The sequence below is a fragment of the Macaca mulatta genome, chromosome 20 (genome assembly GCF_049350105.2).
Source record: "Macaca mulatta isolate MMU2019108-1 chromosome 20, T2T-MMU8v2.0, whole genome shotgun sequence".
NCBI lineage: Eukaryota > Metazoa > Chordata > Mammalia > Primates > Cercopithecidae > Macaca > Macaca mulatta.
This window is the reverse complement of record NC_133425.1, coordinates 46467172-46485957: the sequence shown is the minus strand read 5'-3', so window position 1 is coordinate 46485957 and position 18786 is coordinate 46467172. Positions and strand designations below refer to the sequence as shown.

The window sequence follows — 18786 nt, the reverse complement described above, 5'->3', positions numbered from 1 at the left end:
CCTCAGTATAGACTGGTTGAATTGAATAACGGTAGAGGTGAAAAATCCCTCGAAAAACACAGCACATGCTTTTAAGCACAAGCTGCTATTATTATTCATACAGACTAGTTATAATAAGAATACAATAAGAGGTAACAATGTAACAATCATGGTTGTCTGATGACTTCTTATTTCCTGTCCCCTGGGAGAAGACCACAGTCAGCTGGAACAGGTTTTGACAGGCTCAAATAAGCAGCAAACTTCTTTGCACACAAACATTTTAAATCTCTCCGTCTTTTCCTGTCTGTAATAGCTCTGCATCGCCTCACTGGGCCACCTGGGATGGTGCCACAACTCCTATTAATATTGCCATACGTGGCAGCATTGCACTCGAGTCCCACGCTCTCAGCTGCCTGTGTGTGGCACAGAGCCTATTTTTAGTGTTTTACATCTGTAATTATGTATGTTTCACTGCCTCTCAAATGCATATTTGCTCTGGGGAGAGGTAGTGCTTATGTAATCTCAGCTATTTTTGATAGGACAAAATGTGTTATACCAACCTGCTAAGTCTCATTCAACCAGAGCAAACAGTCCAACAGTCTCTTCCTCACTCAAACTCCCATGTAAGCAGGGGTGATATTTGAGACATTTTGAGTACTGGTGAAACATTGTCACTGACAAATCAGAATAGAACCAACCATTACATCACATCGGTGTTTATAGCTCTGTTTTTAAGGGCCAATTCAGACTACAAATCTATTCATGATTTTTACAAATTAACATTCCCTGCAAGGAAACCAATCAACTGGGAAGGGGAGCTCAGTGTGATCCTGGTGTTATCCGGATGACATCAGCCTTGCTGACTGCCTGGATCAGTTTCCCAAGGTGTCATGTCCTTGGCCAAGAAGTTTTTCCAATGCAGTTTTCTAGCTTGGAAGGAAGAAGAACTGGCAAAGTCAAGACCAACGTGGTGGGCCTCAGTGATGGAAATCTGGGGCCCAGGCCTAGCAGATGAAGCAGGTAACCTGGGGAGGTCCCCACTGTGGACATGCTGCAGAGATCCAGACAGGGAGATGGGTGAGGGTCAAAGCAGCTGAGCAGCTGACAGTGGGAAGCAAGCAGATAAGGGCAGGACCCCAGGCCTGCAGAAACCAGGAGATCATAAGATGCCCCAGGAAAGGGGATTCTGCCTAGGGGAAACACACAGTCTTTTACTCATTCACTTACTCATTCAGTGGATATTGACGGAAGTGTCTACTGGGAGCCAGAGACTGCCCTAGTTGCCAGGGAAACAGATAAAAACTTCTAGCTTACTTACAAGATATCTGTTTTTCTCTATGTATTAAAATGTTTAAATAGAAAACTTAGAAAATACAGAAAAGAATAAAGAAGAAACCCCATCTTCTGGATTGTCATCTCTTGAAGACCATCCTTGTTAAGGTCTGGTTCATCTCCTTATTTGTACATGGTATATGCTTTTTAACCTCAGAATTGGAATTGTATCATATAAACTATTTTTCACTCAGTATTATATTTCCAGAAGCTTCTTACACCTCTAATAGTTTTCGTGAATATGACTTTTAGTGGCTGCAGAGAATCTCATTTTGGGGACTTGCTATAAATTATATAATGGCCCTCAATTCTCATCAATGTTGCCTCCAAATAAAAAATATTATATTTCCCCTAAAATTGTCATTTATGGCCAGCCATGGTGGCTCATGCCTGTGATCCTAGCACTTTGGGAGACTGAGGTGGGCAGATCACCTGAGGTCAGGAGTCTGAGACCAGCCTGGCCAACATGGCAAAATCGTCTCTACTAAAAATACAAAAGCCGGGCGTGGTGGCACATGCTTGTAATCCCATCTACTCAGGAGGCTGAGGCAGGAAAATAGCTTGAACCCTGGGAGGTGGAGGTTGCAGTGAGCCGAGATCATACCACTGCACTCCAGCCTGGGCGACAGAGTAAGACTCCATCTTAAAAAAAAAAAAAAAATTGACATTTATATGCCACAAAAACATGCCACCTAGTACCTTCATGAAAAATGAAAATAGAGTGGTGGTGTCTTCTATTTGAGAAGTATATCAGAACACAAGTGAGTGAAAGTTATAGTACTATATCAAATAACCTTAATTTGCTCTTGTTTGTACAAAAATTTTTAAACTTCCATACTTTTTCATACATTATTTTCACTATTATAACTAGCAAAATGGTAATAATTGTCATTGGCAAGAGTACAGACAAATGAACACTTATACATTTCTATTGAGAGTTCAAATTTCACTGTGTTGAAAGATTTTTAAATGCTCAGACCCAGCATTCACCTTCTAAGAATTTATGTTAAGGAATTAATGTTATAGATGTGTACAAAGATTTATGAAAAACAATATTTAAATCAGCATTATTTTTGTGCTTAATACATAGTAACTTCTAAAAATGGAAGCTATAATTACCAGTACTAGCATCACCAATTCCTTTTCCAGCCCCATCTGGCTTTTAGAATAAGAATATTATAATTAATACATTTTTACATTGGGTTTCATCTCTTTCCAGAATTATTTTTTGACACTTGCATTGTTTTATAATCACGTTAACCGCAATTATTAAGAAATTAACTTGAAATTTTTGGTTCTCTGTTAAGCAATGTTTCTTTTATATTGCTTTTCCTCGTATCTGAATTATTTATTTTGCTTCATTTTTCAGCCACCTGGAGCGTTTCTTTGATGATTTTTGCTTTCAAGAAGTAATAGTCACAACTTATGTTGTTTATGAATCTGTCCGCATAAGATTATCTGCACACTTTCAGAGGGCTGTGACTGGGATTGCAGACACCACGCCAGGAGTGGAAGCACCAAAAAGATTACAAATATACAAGAATAGCACCTTGGCTGCATATAGTCTTAGTTCTCAATCTCAATCCTCTGAAAGTTTGTGGATTTTGATAACATTTTATCTTAGAATTTGCTAAGAAGTGTGACCTAGTGCAATTTATTTCTTTCTTCTTTTGGAGGTAATTTGGGTACTTCTACCCCCACCCCAGAGGACTAAATGATTATAGGATTTTAAATTTTGTTATCCTTGAAATGCAAACATTTTAGCCATGTATGCATCAAAGAACTCTTAGAGGGGATAGCAGATCTTTTCTTAGAAGGCCATACAGCTTTCTAAGTAGGTCATAGGGTCTGTAGAGGCGAGCATGCAATTCTGCTGTTGTAGCAGGAAAGCCGCCAGAAACAATGAATAAATGAGCAGGCATGGCTATGTTCCAATAAAACTTTATTTGCAAAAGCAGGTGAACAGCCTGCCGGGGCAGTTTGCCTCTAGATTCTACAGACACAAGTCTTGCTTCAACTCAGGGGAATTTTCTGTCATATCTTGAGTTATTTTTTATCTTTCATTTGCTCTGTTGCCACCATTTAAAAATCTTACATAGAGAGTTGATCTGTAGCTTCCTTTGTAGTTTCCTCTCTCCTTTTTCTTTCTCTCTTTTCTTATTTTCTCCATTTCTTGTCTTCTTTTCACTGATTCTGGGAGGATTCTTTGAGCTCACTTCCAAATTCACAGATTCTGTTTTCTGTTCTATTCAATCTGCTCTGTATTGCCCTAATGACACTAGAAAATTTCCATGATTATGCTTTTCACTGGGAAACTGTCTTTCTGGATTTCAGGGATTTCCATTAAAAGAAACAATATCTCTAATCTTATGGGAAATACCAAAATGAGAGATCACTTTCACCCTTGTTTATTTGGTATAGTTTTACATAATGAGAGAGGATTTGTTTTGATTTCTCAAAATAAGCTCTGTTTTTTAAATCACAGACACTTTTCCTACCTCTGTTACATTTTCTTTTATTGTACATATTTGCAGAGGGAAAACCATTGATCCACTGTTACAACTTGAGAATGATTCTGTTAGAAACTTATTTAAGTATGTTACTCACAGAGGGGAAAAGGATTTGTTGGTCTATTCTGTAGGTATTTTTCTAGTTTGGAGGTTCAGTTGACTATGATGAACAGAAGGTGGGTGAGTGGGAAGGTGCAGCAGGAAAATGCACCATTTCCTGGTGGTTTCTTTTCACCCTGTGCAGGCACTAGGGCAGCAGCATCCGCAGTCATCTGCAGGGCTGAGATTTGCTCACTCCACTGCTAGGGACCCTCTCCTGCTCGTCCTCACCTAGCCTTCCCAGTGAGGGCTCCATTTACTCTCCTATTGAGGCAGGAGGCAGAACTCGACTCTGGAGGTGGGGCTTGGACACCAGACCTAATTGAGGACCAGCTAAAACAGGTCAGGGGTAGAAGCCCTTCCCCATAAGGCGCACCCATCAGTGTGCCATGTCAGTTTACCAGTGCCATGGCAACGCCCAGAAGTTACCCCCTGCCCTTTCCATGGCAACACTCGACAACCCAGAAGTTACCTCCCTCATTCTAGACATATCTGCATGGACCACCCCTTATTTTGCATGTAATTAAAATTGGCTATAACTACGAGTACAGTGGCACTTCTAGGCTGCTACTCCGGGCACACAGCTTATAGGGCAGGCCTGGTCTGTCTTCTGCTGTACATTGCTGCTTCAATAGAAGTGGCTGTTTAACACCACTGTCTTGCCCTTGAATTCTTTCCTCGGGGAGGCCAAGAACCTCCTGGGCTAAGCCTCAAACCGGGGGCTTGCCTGTCCTGCATCAATATGGCAGGAAGGTTTATTACTGTCCCGAGCATGTACTTCTCTGCCATGACTGTACTACCAGCCCTAAATCGGGGCAGCAAATCCTTGCTTTCAATGAGTCTCCTTAGCAATAGCTGTTTTTTCCTTCCCACACAATTTACACCACGTAAAGTCTGGTGTGAGCGGTGCTCTTGGCTGTTTCCTATAAGGGACAGTGGAACAATTCCTCAAGTCCTTTAATCTGCTCCATACCAATGACCCTGTGGTCCACCATAGTAAATAACATGAACCCAAGATTGAGGGGCTTTTGCAACTCCTAGGGAATCCCCTCCACTTTTGCAGGGGCCCTTCCCGTGCCGGCATTAGACAGTAGCCTTCCTTCAACCGCTTTCCTTCTCCATCACATCCTTTAAAGAAAAGTACTCCAGTTTCTAGGTTATCCATGGCTTAGTTTCTTGTGCTGATAAAGATTTTCTTTCTTTCTTTTCATTTCTTTGTTTTTTAATTTGGCCATCATAAGGTTTGGAGAGGCAAGGGAAGTAAACAGATAAACTCGAATCACTCTCTGAAAATGGAAGCCACAGTTTCCTCTTGATTCCTTCTGACAACTTGAATTAACAGACTTGGAAACTTTTCTCTTGTGTCTTGCAGTAACTCATTTCAGTCAGGAGGCACTTGTGGTCCTCCTTGTTCGGAACAGTTCTCTCTTCTCATACGCCTGTAATTTTTCTTTGTTTGCTTCTATTCGTTAACCCATTGCTAGGAGTTCTGTCAGAGATGGTGTGGGTCCCTGTGTGAACAATTCAGGCCAGGATGATGGGAGAATGGAATGGATTAAACTGGATGGAGTTGAGTTTGGCTGATTCGAAGATCTAGAAGCTGAAGGAAGAAGAGGGAGCTAGAAGAGGCCAGGGTAAGGAGGTCGGCCTGGAAGGGAGTGGTGGCGGGAAGTTTGGACTCCCTGCTCAAGGTTCCTTGTCTGTGTTTGGTATTTGCATTGGGAGTCTTTCTATCGTGAGCGCAAAGTCCAACTTAGAGGGAGTTAACTGAGGAAGGGAAACCGAGCCGTAGTTCTGGTTTCAAGTAGAGCTTAATTTAAAGTAAAAACAACATCCTTGAGAATCCAGTTTCTGTCACCTCCTTGTGCTTCCTGCTGTGTTAGATTGATTCTGGGGTTCACTGTAGTGGCCCCTAAAACTTCTGGGTGATAAAGCGGATACAACAGCCCCAGCCTTACCCCTCCTCCTCCCCACCAGCTCAGTTCCAACAGCGTGGAGCTTGGATCTTTCCGTTGGTTTCCACTAAATATTTTTTTAAATTAATAACAGCTTTATCGAGATGTAATTTACATACCATACAATTCACCCACTTAAAGTAAAATTCAGTGGTTTTAGTATATTCACAGAATTATACAACCATCAACACAATCACTTTTAAAAAATTTTCATCACCTCAAAAAGAAACCCCATTCCCATTAGTAGTCACTCCCCATCCCTCTTTCCCCCAGCCCTAGGTAACCACGAATCCACTCTCTGTCTCTATGGATTTGCCTGTTTCAGACATTTCATACAATAGGTGGTCTTTTGCATTGGGCTTCTTTTACTTTGCGTGATGTTTGAGAGGTTCACCTGTGTTGCAGCATGTGCCTGAATCTTATTTCTTTTCATGGCTGAATAATACTCCATTGTATGGATGCATCACATTTTGTTTATGCATTCATTGGTTGAAAGATACTTGGTTCGTTTCCACCTTTTGTCTATTACAGTGCTGCTGGAAACATTTGTGTGCATTATGTGAACGTTTGGTTTCATTTCTCTAGGATATGTACTGAGGAGTGGAATTACTGGGTGATATAGTTCACCTTTTGAGGAACTGGCTGTTTTCCAAAGCAGCTACACTATTTTACACTCACACCAGCAGTGTCTAAGTGTTCAATTTCTCCACTTCCTTGCCAGTCTTGTTCAGATCTCTCTATCTGGTGACAGCCATGCTTATGTTGTGAAGTCATATCTTATTGTGGACTCCCACTAAACTTTTGAGATTGGACCACCCTGAGTGCTGAGACCATTCCTGAATCAATCACTGTGTCAAGGTCTATTTTGTGCTGGATTGACCAGACCTGGGTCAAGAACCTCATCCTGGAGATCCTTCCAGACCATGTGGACTCAGAATGAAGAGAAGGGTTGACTCTAAGTTCAAAATCAGAGTCATTACTAGAGTAAGAGGAGCTGGAATGCTGGTAAGATGAGAATTCGTGTCTACTAAAGCTCGGCTGCCAGTAGTCTGCTAGGGCTGTGCCCTGACCCAGGCCTGGCTGTAAGTTGGCTTCAGGATTTAGTTCCAAGGAATTGCTGGTCTGGATATCCCCTTCACTGTGCCCCTGACACCATGGCCACTTATCTGTGGCACTGACCAGTTCTAGAGGCTTTAGCCTACTCTCTCCTCCAGTTCTCACTGCAGCAGGGCTGTTGGTGAGGATCTGCAAAGACAGTTTTGAAATTTCTATCAAACAGACCACTCCTTCCCATTCTAGAAATCATGAATTCTTCAATCTGGCCCATCTGCCGTGTATCTAACAGATGTTCGTCAGACCTCCCGGCCTATAAATACCACCCTTCGCTAATACCCAGTATGGATAAGTTTTTTCTTATTTTTATTTTTATTTTTATATACAGTTGGTCATTTTCTGGGGAATCTGGGAGATAGATAGGTATGTGTTTATGTTGTTGTCTTCCTGCACTAGATAAGTAACTCCAGCGTGCTTCCTGGAAACAGCTTATGACTCAAGCTATCTATTTCAAGACTGGGTCAAAAATGATCCTACTTCTACTAAAAATACAAAAATTAGCCAGGCATGGTGGTGTGCTCTTGTAGTCCCAGCTACTCGGGAGGCTGAGGCAGAAAAATCACCTGGGTGACAGAGGGAGTCTCTGTCAAAAAAAAAAAAAAAATATGATGCTACTTCAAAACACATCATGTCTCATTGGACACTCTCCACATGGTCAATAATATAATAGAAGTCAGCTGTCACCTACTGAAGGTTTACTACATGGTGGGCACTGCGGAAAACATTTTCATGTATTACCTCATTTAATCATGAAATCCCCATGTTATTCTCACATTATGGGTAAGGAAACTGAAGCTCAGAGAGGTTAAGTGACTTGTCAAAAGTCACACAGTAAACCCTGACAATTCACATGTAGTGCTAGAATTTTTAAGTGACCCTGCCTACAACTGTGATCTTCCCATCACTTTATCTATCCAGACCCTCCTCCGATCCTGCAGAGCCTCCTTGTGAATATGAGAAACCCATCCCCCGTTCCTGATTTGGCCATCATCAGGGTCTGCCTGGCCTCTGGAGTAATCTGCTCTCTGGCTCCCTGACCCCAGTCTCGCTTCCTCCGATCCATTCTTTGCCGTCCAGCCAACATGAACTTTCTCCAGTGCAGCACTGATTGTATCACTGCCTGATTCAAAAGGCTTCAAAGCCAGGAGTTGGAAACTCCTCAGTGCAGGGCATGGCCAGGCTCCTGTGATACCATCTCTCTTGCTGCCTCCACACCCTGTGCTGCGCTGCTCATGTGAACCATTTGCAAGTCCATCAACGCACCATGTTCCTTCTCACTTCTGTCTTTGCAACACTTGTCATTTTGTCTTCTTACCTCTGTCCCCACCCCTTACCCCTCACCAGTTTCTCTTCTCTGTGCTTTTCATCCTTCAAGGCCAAATCTATGTAACAGCCTGTAGAAGAAGACACTTCTTCAAGACCACCACCACAGACATAGCCACCAGGCCTTTGGGCAGGGACGCAAAGGCCGCGTAGCTCCGAATCACACCAGTCTACCTGGTTGGCCTGCTTACTAGGTTGTCCTCAGTGTCAGAATAGGAAGACTGCTGTGGTCATCTGGTCGACCTGAAACCCTTTTCTTAACAGAGTTCAAAGCTTAATCCATATTCCATATGGCCCAGCTCATGTTCCCTGGACCATTTCAACAACTCAGGCATAAGGAGACTTGGCCAGTTTTTCCATCTGCAGATTGAAAGGGAATGTTTCCCCCAGATAATCTCCAAGGCCCTTTTCTACTCTAAATTTCAAGATTGCAAGTACTCTCTTATCTTAGGGTCTACACTCAGCTAAACATGGTCTCACATTTCCCCGTCTCTCTCTGTCTCCTTGCCCCTTGTTCCTTGGTTACTTTAGGGGTACAGCCTGCTCCTGGAAAGTCATCTGGGCTGTAAGGAGTGGGTACTGCACTTCCATTATTCCTGAGTCCCAGGGATGGCAGTCCTGCAGACTGAGGATTTGAGCCGCGGGTCCCCAGCAGGCTGCGTGTCCTACTTGAGCAGGAATAAAAGGCCAGGTTGGATGCCTGCAGGAAGGGTAAACAAACCCATACATTTTCTACAACAAAAAAAGAAAGAAGGAACGAAAAGAAATATTGATTATGTGGCATTGAAGTGCCTGGGGCTTTAACAGACATTCAAAATTGGACGCATTGCTCAAGATCAATAGTAGGTTTTATGCTTCTGACCTAAAAAGTACCAGCTCTATGTAATTTAAACACTGACAGCCATGAGGATCTCTCCTAGCATCTGGCCTGCTTTCCTCAGGTACCCTGGACACATCTGCTGGCTTCTCTGCAGCCTTTTTACTTTTCTTTTCTTTTTTTTTTTACTGGAAGATGACAGTAGATAAATAAAAGGATTCTTTTCAGAAATGTGGGATCAACTGCTTCTGATATCATTGCCTGAAATGGTAACCTCAGACAGCAGTGTTGCATGGCTGAAGACAGGGAGGTCAGCTTGTAGACAGGAGGCAGGGAACAGGGGTGGGTTTCTGAGGTTGGAAATGAAGGACAGGAGAGATGAGTGCTTCCTGACCAACCTCCCAGGCCTGGTGCTGTGCTAGGTGCACACAGGTTCTCCCCTTGTCTTTGTGCCAGCCCATGGGATGGGAGGTGCCCGGTTTACAGAGGAAAAAATCACAGTAACTTTCTTGATTGAGTGGGGATTTGGCTGCAGCTAATGGGGGAGAGGGGGGTGAAGATGATTTCTAGGGGGACATTTGGGTCTAAGAATTTTTATACGTGCATATGCATGTGTATGCAGACACACAGTCACACATACTTCTTGTTGGCTGGGGGACAAACAGAAGCAGAAGAGGACTGTCGCTGTTGTGGCAATGGGCTCTGATGGCCTGAGATTCCATCCTGGCTCCATTGATCATCAGCTGTGACTTGAGACCAGTTACTTAGCTTGCCTTTCTCTCAGTTTCTTCATATGTAAAATGGGAGTGATAATCATAATTAATCATAATAATATCTACAGATTAGAGTTCTTGGGAAGATTAAAAGGGTCACTGCAGGTAAAGTTCAGCACGGAACAAGCACAAGATAAATGTTAGCGAACTTTAGTAACCAGTAGGCAGGCAGGTTTGGCAGAGAATGTGGCTGTTTCAGGTTGCCAGGATGCAGGTTGAGATGTTGATTTCAACAGTGAGTCCAGTTCAGCAGGGGCCGAGGTGAGTCAACACCCACCCCAACATCCCAGGCACATGCACACAGCTAAAGCATGGCACCAGCCTTTCAGGAGGTAGGTTCCTACCTGTGGCTCCAGCTGCCCTCACAATATTTCAGGCAGTGCCCTCGGGTCCTCACTGGAGGGGACACCTTAACTGGGTGAGCCTGCAGCTTTTCTGGGTGCCTAACCCCCACCCAGAGATGATCAGTGCCCCTTCTGTGCTGGCTTTGTTTAGGGGCACAGAGTGCATTTGTTGGGCAGAGATGTATAAAGTTTTTTTTTCCCCCCTTAATTTTGTGGCAGGATAAGACAGTTAATCTGTTTTGACATGCTATCTAAATGGCCCTCAGATCAGTATACGGAAGAAGCCATCCATAAGTCATGTCTTTTATACACATGTACTGGTGTGTACAACAGGGAGAGTTATATTGGCTGCGAGAGGCAGAATAATAATGGCCGTTATTATGGCGAATTCAGGGTCGCCACATTCACTCCACATATCAAATCCTCTTTCAATGAGGCCAGCTCCATCAGCTGTCAGATTCTATTAAATATATCCCTCAGACCCACTGACCAGCTGACAGGAGAGAAACTCAAAACCACACACCCCCCATTAGCATCATAAAATGTGAAGTCAGCTGGAAGGGATGATAACAGAACTGAAAACAGAAGAGATGAAAATCTGCAATGCCCTTGTGTCCTCCTAAATAGAAACCCCAAGAGTTACAAACACACCCATAAAATACCAAGGTAAAAACAACAGCAACAACAACAACAAAAACACGACAAAGATCATCCTGTTGTATGCTTCATAACACAGAATGGTTCTTTTACCTTTTGTTAATGTGAGATTCGCATAAATGTTTCATGAGGTTAATACAATGCATAAACCAAAACGTTTATTAGGCAACATCTGTGCTGTTTTCCCAGATAATGCAATGTTTCTTCTGAGTCAATGAACTATAACCTATCATAAGGTTTGGTTGTTAAAATACTTGTACAATGGTTGTGATCATATTTAACGCTTTTGCAGATGCTCTGGTTCTACCAGAGAATTTCTTAATCAGACAAGAGCTCAAGATGGCTGGCACCTTAAAAGAAGGTGTAGAGGTTCCCTTGGAGACAGAGCAAGAGAGGAGAAGAAAGATTTCTGTGAGCTGACTAGATTTGCTTCTCTATTTCTTCAATCTAACATTCTAAATTTGGTTTTGTTTGCAGAGACATTCACTTAATACTTGAAGGAAAAAACAATTAGATCTGTACTTAGAATCTACCAAGAAGCAGAGAGTGGGTCAAAATGCCCAATGGCTTTGTGCAGCTACAATCCTATCATGATATTGGTTCCATATGGGACTCTTTAAAGCAAAAAACAAAAAAAGTTATGAGACCAATAATTTTTAATGAAACTTGGCTTAGCTCACAAGCAAGTCCAGCAGATGAAACAGCAGCCCAAGCTGGAAACACGATTTTTCTTCTTCCTGGCAGGGATGAAAGAAAGCATCGTTTCAATTAAGAAAGAACCTAATGGAGATATGTTTTGTATTATCAATTTTATGCAAGTAGACATTTAGACATTCTCTCTCCACATCTTTAAGGGAGTCCCTCTCTTTCTCTGATGGCTGTGTGAGATCATTTTAAATGTGGGAGCTTTCCTGACCCTACTTTTTGGGTTGGACTTTTGATGGAAAGTTTTAGTAAAAAATTGTTGAAACCTCTTGTCTCCATCAATTTGGGGCAGATTTCAGAGGTAGAGAAAGTTACCAGAAAACGAGGAGGCGGTCTATCTATCTATTATCTATCTATCTATCTATCTATCTATCTATCTATCTATCTATCTATCATCTCTCTATCTCACTGTAGCATGAGATTTCCCAGTAGTGACATTTTGGCTGGATAATTCTTTGTTGTAGGGGGCTGCCCTGTGAATGGTATGATGTTCAGCAGTTTCCCTGGCCTCTACCCACTAGATGCCAGTAGCATCCTTCCCCCAGTTCGTGACAACCCCAAAAGTCTCCAGTTATTGCCAAATGTCGCTTGGAGGGTAACACTGCCCACCAGTTGAGTGTTTTAGTATTTTTCATGAAACACTTGGACATTTGTTTACTGCCATATCTGGGTGTCCTCTGTAGGACTATTTGCTTAAGGACAAGCGTGACTTTTTATTTAGGTAGCATCTGAGTCTGCTCATATCTAGTGGTCTAGCTGTGTCTGGGTTGGAAAAACTCCACATGTTAGAACACAGAGGAAGAACACGGGTTGTAAATGGCGGCCCATGCTGCCCATGCAGCTGTGGAATGAAATGAGCTACAGAAGGATCCTCTTGCCCAGGTTCCTGCCTTCAAATGAAACAACTAGGCTCAAAGAGAGTTGGTTCAGCCATCACAAGTGTCCAACTGGGGTGGGGGATCTTCCCAGCACCTCCACCTTGTCTCTGCCTTGCATATCACTCCATTTTATATTTCCCAGAGCTCTTACTGCTATTTGAAATGATCTTGCTTATTTATGTGTATACATTTGCCTCTATTTTCAATTGACTGTCTCCCCCACTAGAATGCAAACTCCATGAGAATAAGGACTTTGCTTGCTTCAAGTGGCAATGTAGCCACTTTATCCAAACTTGGAGGCTTTGGTATCAGACCCAACATCTGCTGCTTATTAGCTACCCTGGCTTTGGGCAGCCATTTAGCTTCACTAAGCTATATTTTCCTTCTCTGTAAAATAATAATATTAATAACAAGATTGGTTCCTATGTGATGGAATTAAATGAGATCATACTTAACACATAATAGGTGCTCCACAAGTATAAGCTCTTACTGCTCAGCCACCATGATTATAGCTAACACAGTGGTGCCTGGCACGGAAAGAAACACAGTCAATATTAGTGAAGTAAACGAATGAATGAATGAATGAATGAATGAATGAATGAATGAACAAATTCTCTTGTGTCTGTCTCTAGTTTTATTTTATTTTTTTAAGACAGAGTCTCGCTCTTGTCACCCAGACTGGAGTGCAGTGGCCGAATCTTGGCTCAATGCAACCTCCGCCTCCCAGGTTCAAGCGATTCTGCTGCCTCAGCCTCCCCAGTAGGTGGGATTACAGGCACCCACCACCACGCCCAGCTTTTTGTTTGTTTGTTTGTTTTGTTTGTTTGTTAGTAGAGACAGGGTTTCACCATGTTGGCCAGGCTGGTCTCAAACTCCTGAACTCGGGTGATCCACCTGCCTTAGCCTCCTAAAGTTCTAGGATTACAGGTGTGAGCCACCACGCCCTGCCTCTAATTTTAAATTTCTCTTGTCACAGATGATAATTTGCTATCAAATCCCTTTTTCTATTTTCACTGGAGCTGGAATGCCATGGTCTAATGGAATGTTTGTTTCTAAGCAAGTAATTATAGCAATCATATATAAATAAAATATACAGGGAACAATATATACCCCATTTCTTTTCTTGATAACATCCAATTGGTGGTATGTCTTCTCTTAGGAAATATCATTCTCTGCAAAGGACTTCATTATTTTCTGAAATTCAATTTCATGCTGAGCCAGACAGTCTTCTTTTTCTCATGGGTTTGTGGGGAATCTATCAATATCCCAAACTAGGGGAAAGTTGGCGAGGGACAATGGCAAGTGGAGTGCTTGGGTGAGAGGCAGTGCAGCTCTGGAAGGAAGTGGAGTCCTTGGGTGAGAGGCAGTGCAGCTCTGGAAGGGAGATGAGTGCTTGGGTGAGAGGCAGTGCAGTTCTGGAAGGGAGTGGAGTCCTTGGGTGAGAGGCAGTGCAGCTCTGGAAGGGAGAGGAGTGCTTGGGTGAGAGGCAGTGCAGTTCTGGAAGGGAGATGCAATGCTCGGGTGAGAGGCAGTGCAGTTCTGGAAGGGAGTGGAGTGCTTGGGTGAGAGGCAGTGCAGCTCTGGAAGGGAGTGGAGTGCTTGGGTGAGAGGCAGTGCAGCTCTGGAAGGGAGAGGAGTGCTTGGGTGAGAGGCAGTGCAGCTCTGGAAGGGAGAGGAGTGCTTGGGTGAGAGGCAGTGCAGTTCTGGAAGGGAGTGGAGTCCTTGGGTGAGAGGCAGTGCAGCTCTGGAGGGGAGACGCAGTGCTTGGGTGAGAGGCAGTGCAGCTCTGGAAGGGAGTGGAGTCCTTGGGTGAGAGGCAGTGCAGCTCTGGAGGAGAGACGCAGTGCTTGGGTGAGAGGCAGTGCAGCTCTGGAAGGGAGACGCAGTGCTTGGGTGAGAGGCAGTGCAGTTCTGGAAGGGAGTTGAGTCCTTGGGTGAGAGGCAGTGCAGCTCTGGAAGGGAGATGCAGTGTTTTGGGTGCATGTGACATCGCTCAGTCTCTTCCTGCATCCAAGTGGCAAATCACCATGTGTGAGAAATATTCTCAATCAGAGAAGAAAAAGAGATGTAATTATGTCATTTATAATGAATTCTGAAGGAAACAAAGAATTTAAGAAGGAAAACTCTGGAGACGACCAGAGATCCGAAGCCTTTCGGATCATCTGAGCTGCCCTGGAGAAGACGCATAGCTGATCAAACATTCGTGCCGATCATAGGAGGCCGTCCCAGCCCCTGAGAATGCTCTGGAGGAAGCAGAAAAACTCAGGAGCCCCAGCAAACACAGTCCAGCTTTTATTAAAGAAATTATACGCTCCTCTCAGCTTCCACCCACATCGATAATATCAACTTTTGGACAAACGCATCTCTCTGGGGAACAGGTTCTGAGACTGGCTCTTAATCTTCTTTCTTTGAAGTATCCAAGGGCTTAAAGGCATGTGTCAATATCTGGGGCCTCTGGCCTTTGTAGGAGGGGGTTTGAAAGGGTCCTGCTGTGGAGGAGAGTGAGACCACCAGCATCCACATCCCCCTTTCCAGGCTGACTGTTTCCATTCAGCCAGCCTTCAGCCTCCAGACCACCACCTGCCCACGCTGCAGTGAGAACTCCCCGACGATCCTGGTGTCTCATAAAGAGGTGGTCACCATGCACCTCTTGTTTTAATACAGGCCATTCTCAGGGGGTTCCACTTTCAAGGACAAAATATTTCTGAAAGATTGATTATGGCACTTATTATATCATATGATATAGAATACCATTTACTAACTCTTTTGAAATTTATAATCAGAATTGAGTTTACGAATATCTTTGTATATTACGGTCTTGGCCAGCATTTCCCAAGTGTGCTGCTAAAGTAACAGCCAACACGTAGTTCCTGTGTGTTCTCTCACAGGCCCTGTGCTAAGCACACGCTTCATCAGATGCACTCTTCACACCAGCCCCAGGAGATAAGTATTTTTATGCTCATTTTATTGAATCCAGATCCCATATTTTAACCTAAGTTTTTGTGGTCAAATGAGTTTGTAAAAGTCAGAGTTAACCAAGATTAATGGATTTTGTTACTATAGAAATTCTCAGCTTTTTAATATGTTTATATCCATTAGAAATCTCCAAGAGGAGAATAAAATATGTAAACTTTTCCAAACAAACTTTACCATGGAACACTTTTTTCCCCTAGTGTTATTTCCAAGGGTGAGTTTTCTGCAGGAACCTTGCTAGGGAGGGTTATGTTCCTAAAGAGACACAGACTCTACTTTCTGGATTAGTCACAAGGCTACAAAGTGGATCATTGAATGAGTTTTTTAATGAATTCTTATGTTTCTACAAACTACTTTCTTTTTTTTTTTTTTAAGACAGAGTCTCGCTCTGTCACCTGGGCTGGAGTGCAGTGGTGCGATCTCGGCTCACTGCAAGCTCCGCCTCCCGGGTTCGCGCCATTCTCCTGCCTCAGCCTCCCGAGTAGCTGGGACTACAGGCGCCCACCACCGCGCCCGGCTAATTTTTTGGTATTTTCAGTAGAGACGGGGTTTCACCGTGTTAGCCAAGATAGTCTCGATCTCCTGACCTCGTGATCCGCCCGCCTTGGCCTCCCAAAGTGCTGGGATTACAGGCGTGAGCCACCGCGCCCAGCTCTACAAACTACTTTCAAAATTGCAACATCAGAATTGAAAACTTGATATAGAGCCAGGGTTATACCATGCTGGATATCAAAAGTCATGGGAATCTTTGGCAGAATTTTCACTGCTTATAAAAACTCTCACCAAGCTCCTTCATTTTACCCTCTAGGCGATTTCCTAACTTACAAGATTTTTGCCAGGACTGGAAGAGATTCTTTCAGCAGAACGTCTACAACTTACCTGAGAGCAGGGGCTAAACAGTCCATAGACTAAATCTGGCCCGCTGCCTGCTTTGTAAATAAAGTTTTATTGGAACACATCCATACACATTCCTTTACATACCGTCTAAGCTGCTTTCCCACTACAAGGGCAGAGTTGAGTACTGTAGCAGAGACTGTACAGACCACAGAGCCTAAAATACTTACTATGTGGCCTTTTTCAGAAAAAGTTTGTCAATTCTTGCCTTAGAGCAACATATTTACAATGATTATAGAGCCTGGCTACAACGCAAAACTTCTTCAGTAGAAGCCGCTGCCTAATATACCAGAAATTCAATTTGAGGCAAGCAATTGCCATGGTTTACCCATTCTTTAAGTTCAGAGATCCTATGTAAAGCATGTTTTCTGCAGAAAGAAAAAGGAAAGAGACTCCAGCATCGATTGAGCTGTGATTAGGTATCTGGAATGGTGCATATACTGTCCCATTTATAACAATTTAGATAAGCAGATGGTGACCTCATTTTATGCAGAAGAATATTAATTCAATGAGATGAAGTCATTTGATCAAGGCTATACAGTAAAGAATTTGCATCTCAAACTCTGACTCAAAGATGGGTGCTGATTCTATAGAATGGTTAAGAGTGAAAGATCTGGAATTACCTAGCCAAGATTCCAATTCTAGCTCTGTCACAAACTAGCTTTGTGACTTGTGCAAGTGACATAACTGTGTGCCTCAATTTCCTCACCTGTGAAATGGGAAGGAGAAATACTATTTTAACAGGGTTTTGAGAACTAAATGAGTTAACTCGCGATACCTGGCATATTAAAGGTACTGAGCACGTGTTCGTTGTTAATGTTAAATGGAGAGAGCCATCAAAGGATGGAGGATGACATCTAAACTTCTGGCTTGAACAAATTCTGAGTAGGGATGGTATATTCACCTTATCAAATATTTAAGTGAACCTCTTGAGAGCAGAGAGTATTTTATTGTGTCTTCCGTACACCCCCTGTCCCCTCAAGTGCCTTGGACAACATATTCCACTGATGCTTACTAGTTAGTTGAAGGTGGAATTGGGGAAAGGGGACTATCCGGAAAGTTAAATTTTCTTTTAATTTTTAATTTTTATAAATTTAGGGGGTAAAAGTGCAGTTTTCTTACACGCATATATTGTATAGTGGTGAAGTCTGGGCTTTTAGTGTGCCCATCACCTGAATAGTGAACGTTGTCCCCAGTGGGTAATTTTTCAACTTTCACCCCCTTCACACAGTGTCCCACCTTTTGGAGTCTCCAGCATCTGTTATTCCACTCTGTGTGTCTGTGTGTCTGTGTGTACCCATTGCTTAGCTCCCACTTATAAGTGAGAACATGTGGCATTTGACTTTCTGTTTCTGAGTTATTGCACTTCAGCTAATGGTCTCCAGTTCCATCTATGCTGTTGCAAAAGACATTATTTCATTCCTTTTTATGGCTGAATAGTATTCCTACACACACACACACACACACACACACACACACACACAATTCAGGAATACTGAATAGTATTCATATATATATGTGTGTGTATATATATATCCTATATATATATCCTACATATATATCTTATATATATGTCACATAGGAAAGTGGAATCTTGAGCTCCTAAAACTGTTGGCAGAATGAGCTAATGTGGGGAGCTTGGTTGGCACTAGTGATTGATTTTTGCTTCAGCTTCAGGGGACTGCGCCTTTGTCTAATATTTCAGTGATCCACCATCCCAAACTTAGTGCCTTAAAACAACAATCATTTATCATCTCTCCAAGTTTCTGTGAGTTGATTGAACACTGTGGGGTGGTTCTTCTGTTCCAGGTGTTGCTGATTAGAGCTGGAATCATCTGGGGACTCAATTCTGCTGGAGAAACCAAGAGGGCTGTTTGACATGGTTGCAGTTGATACTGGCTGTGGGATTGGAGTCCATTCAGGGCAGTTGAGCAGAGCACCTTGATTTACCCCCATGTGGCCTCTCCTTTGACTTGGACATCTCACAGTGTAACCACTGGGTTCCAAGGGAAGAAAGTTTAACTGTCTTTCTTAAAGTCTGCACTTGGAAGTCCCAAGACAATTTTTGTGCTCAAATTCAAGGAGAGAGGAAATGGACTGCCTTTGGATGACAAAGAATTAGTGGTCATCTTTAAGCCACCATAATCAAACTCCTAGACCCGTGTCTGACCTTGCCCTGGAGCTGGTCAGCTGCAGCCAGCATCTTCCTCGCAGACAAGTCACTCCCATTATTCTGTTTGTGAGGTTACCCAGGTCTTAACTTTCAGTGGGCATCTCAGTGTGTGACCACTGCAGTCTGTTCATAAGGCCTGAAGGAAGGTATTATCACGCTCCCTCGTTGCCCTTTCATTGAGCTTCCTAAAGCAGTTTCAACCCTGCCCACACCTCTGCCTCCTCAGATCTTCATCCTCTACACCTAAATAACTCTCACTTG

General features: G+C 43.1%; 1 long non-coding RNA gene across 2 annotated transcripts in view; it reads right to left on the bottom strand.

Moving 5' to 3' along the window:
* Positions 1-18786, bottom strand: part of LOC106995012 (uncharacterized) — a 67074-nt gene that overhangs the window by 2075 nt on the left and 46213 nt on the right. For both annotated transcript variants that reach the window (XR_013411594.1, XR_001441729.3), the window contains exon 2: positions 11583-11639. This is a non-coding gene — a long non-coding RNA (uncharacterized LOC106995012). The remainder of the gene's footprint in view (positions 1-11582; positions 11640-18786) is intronic.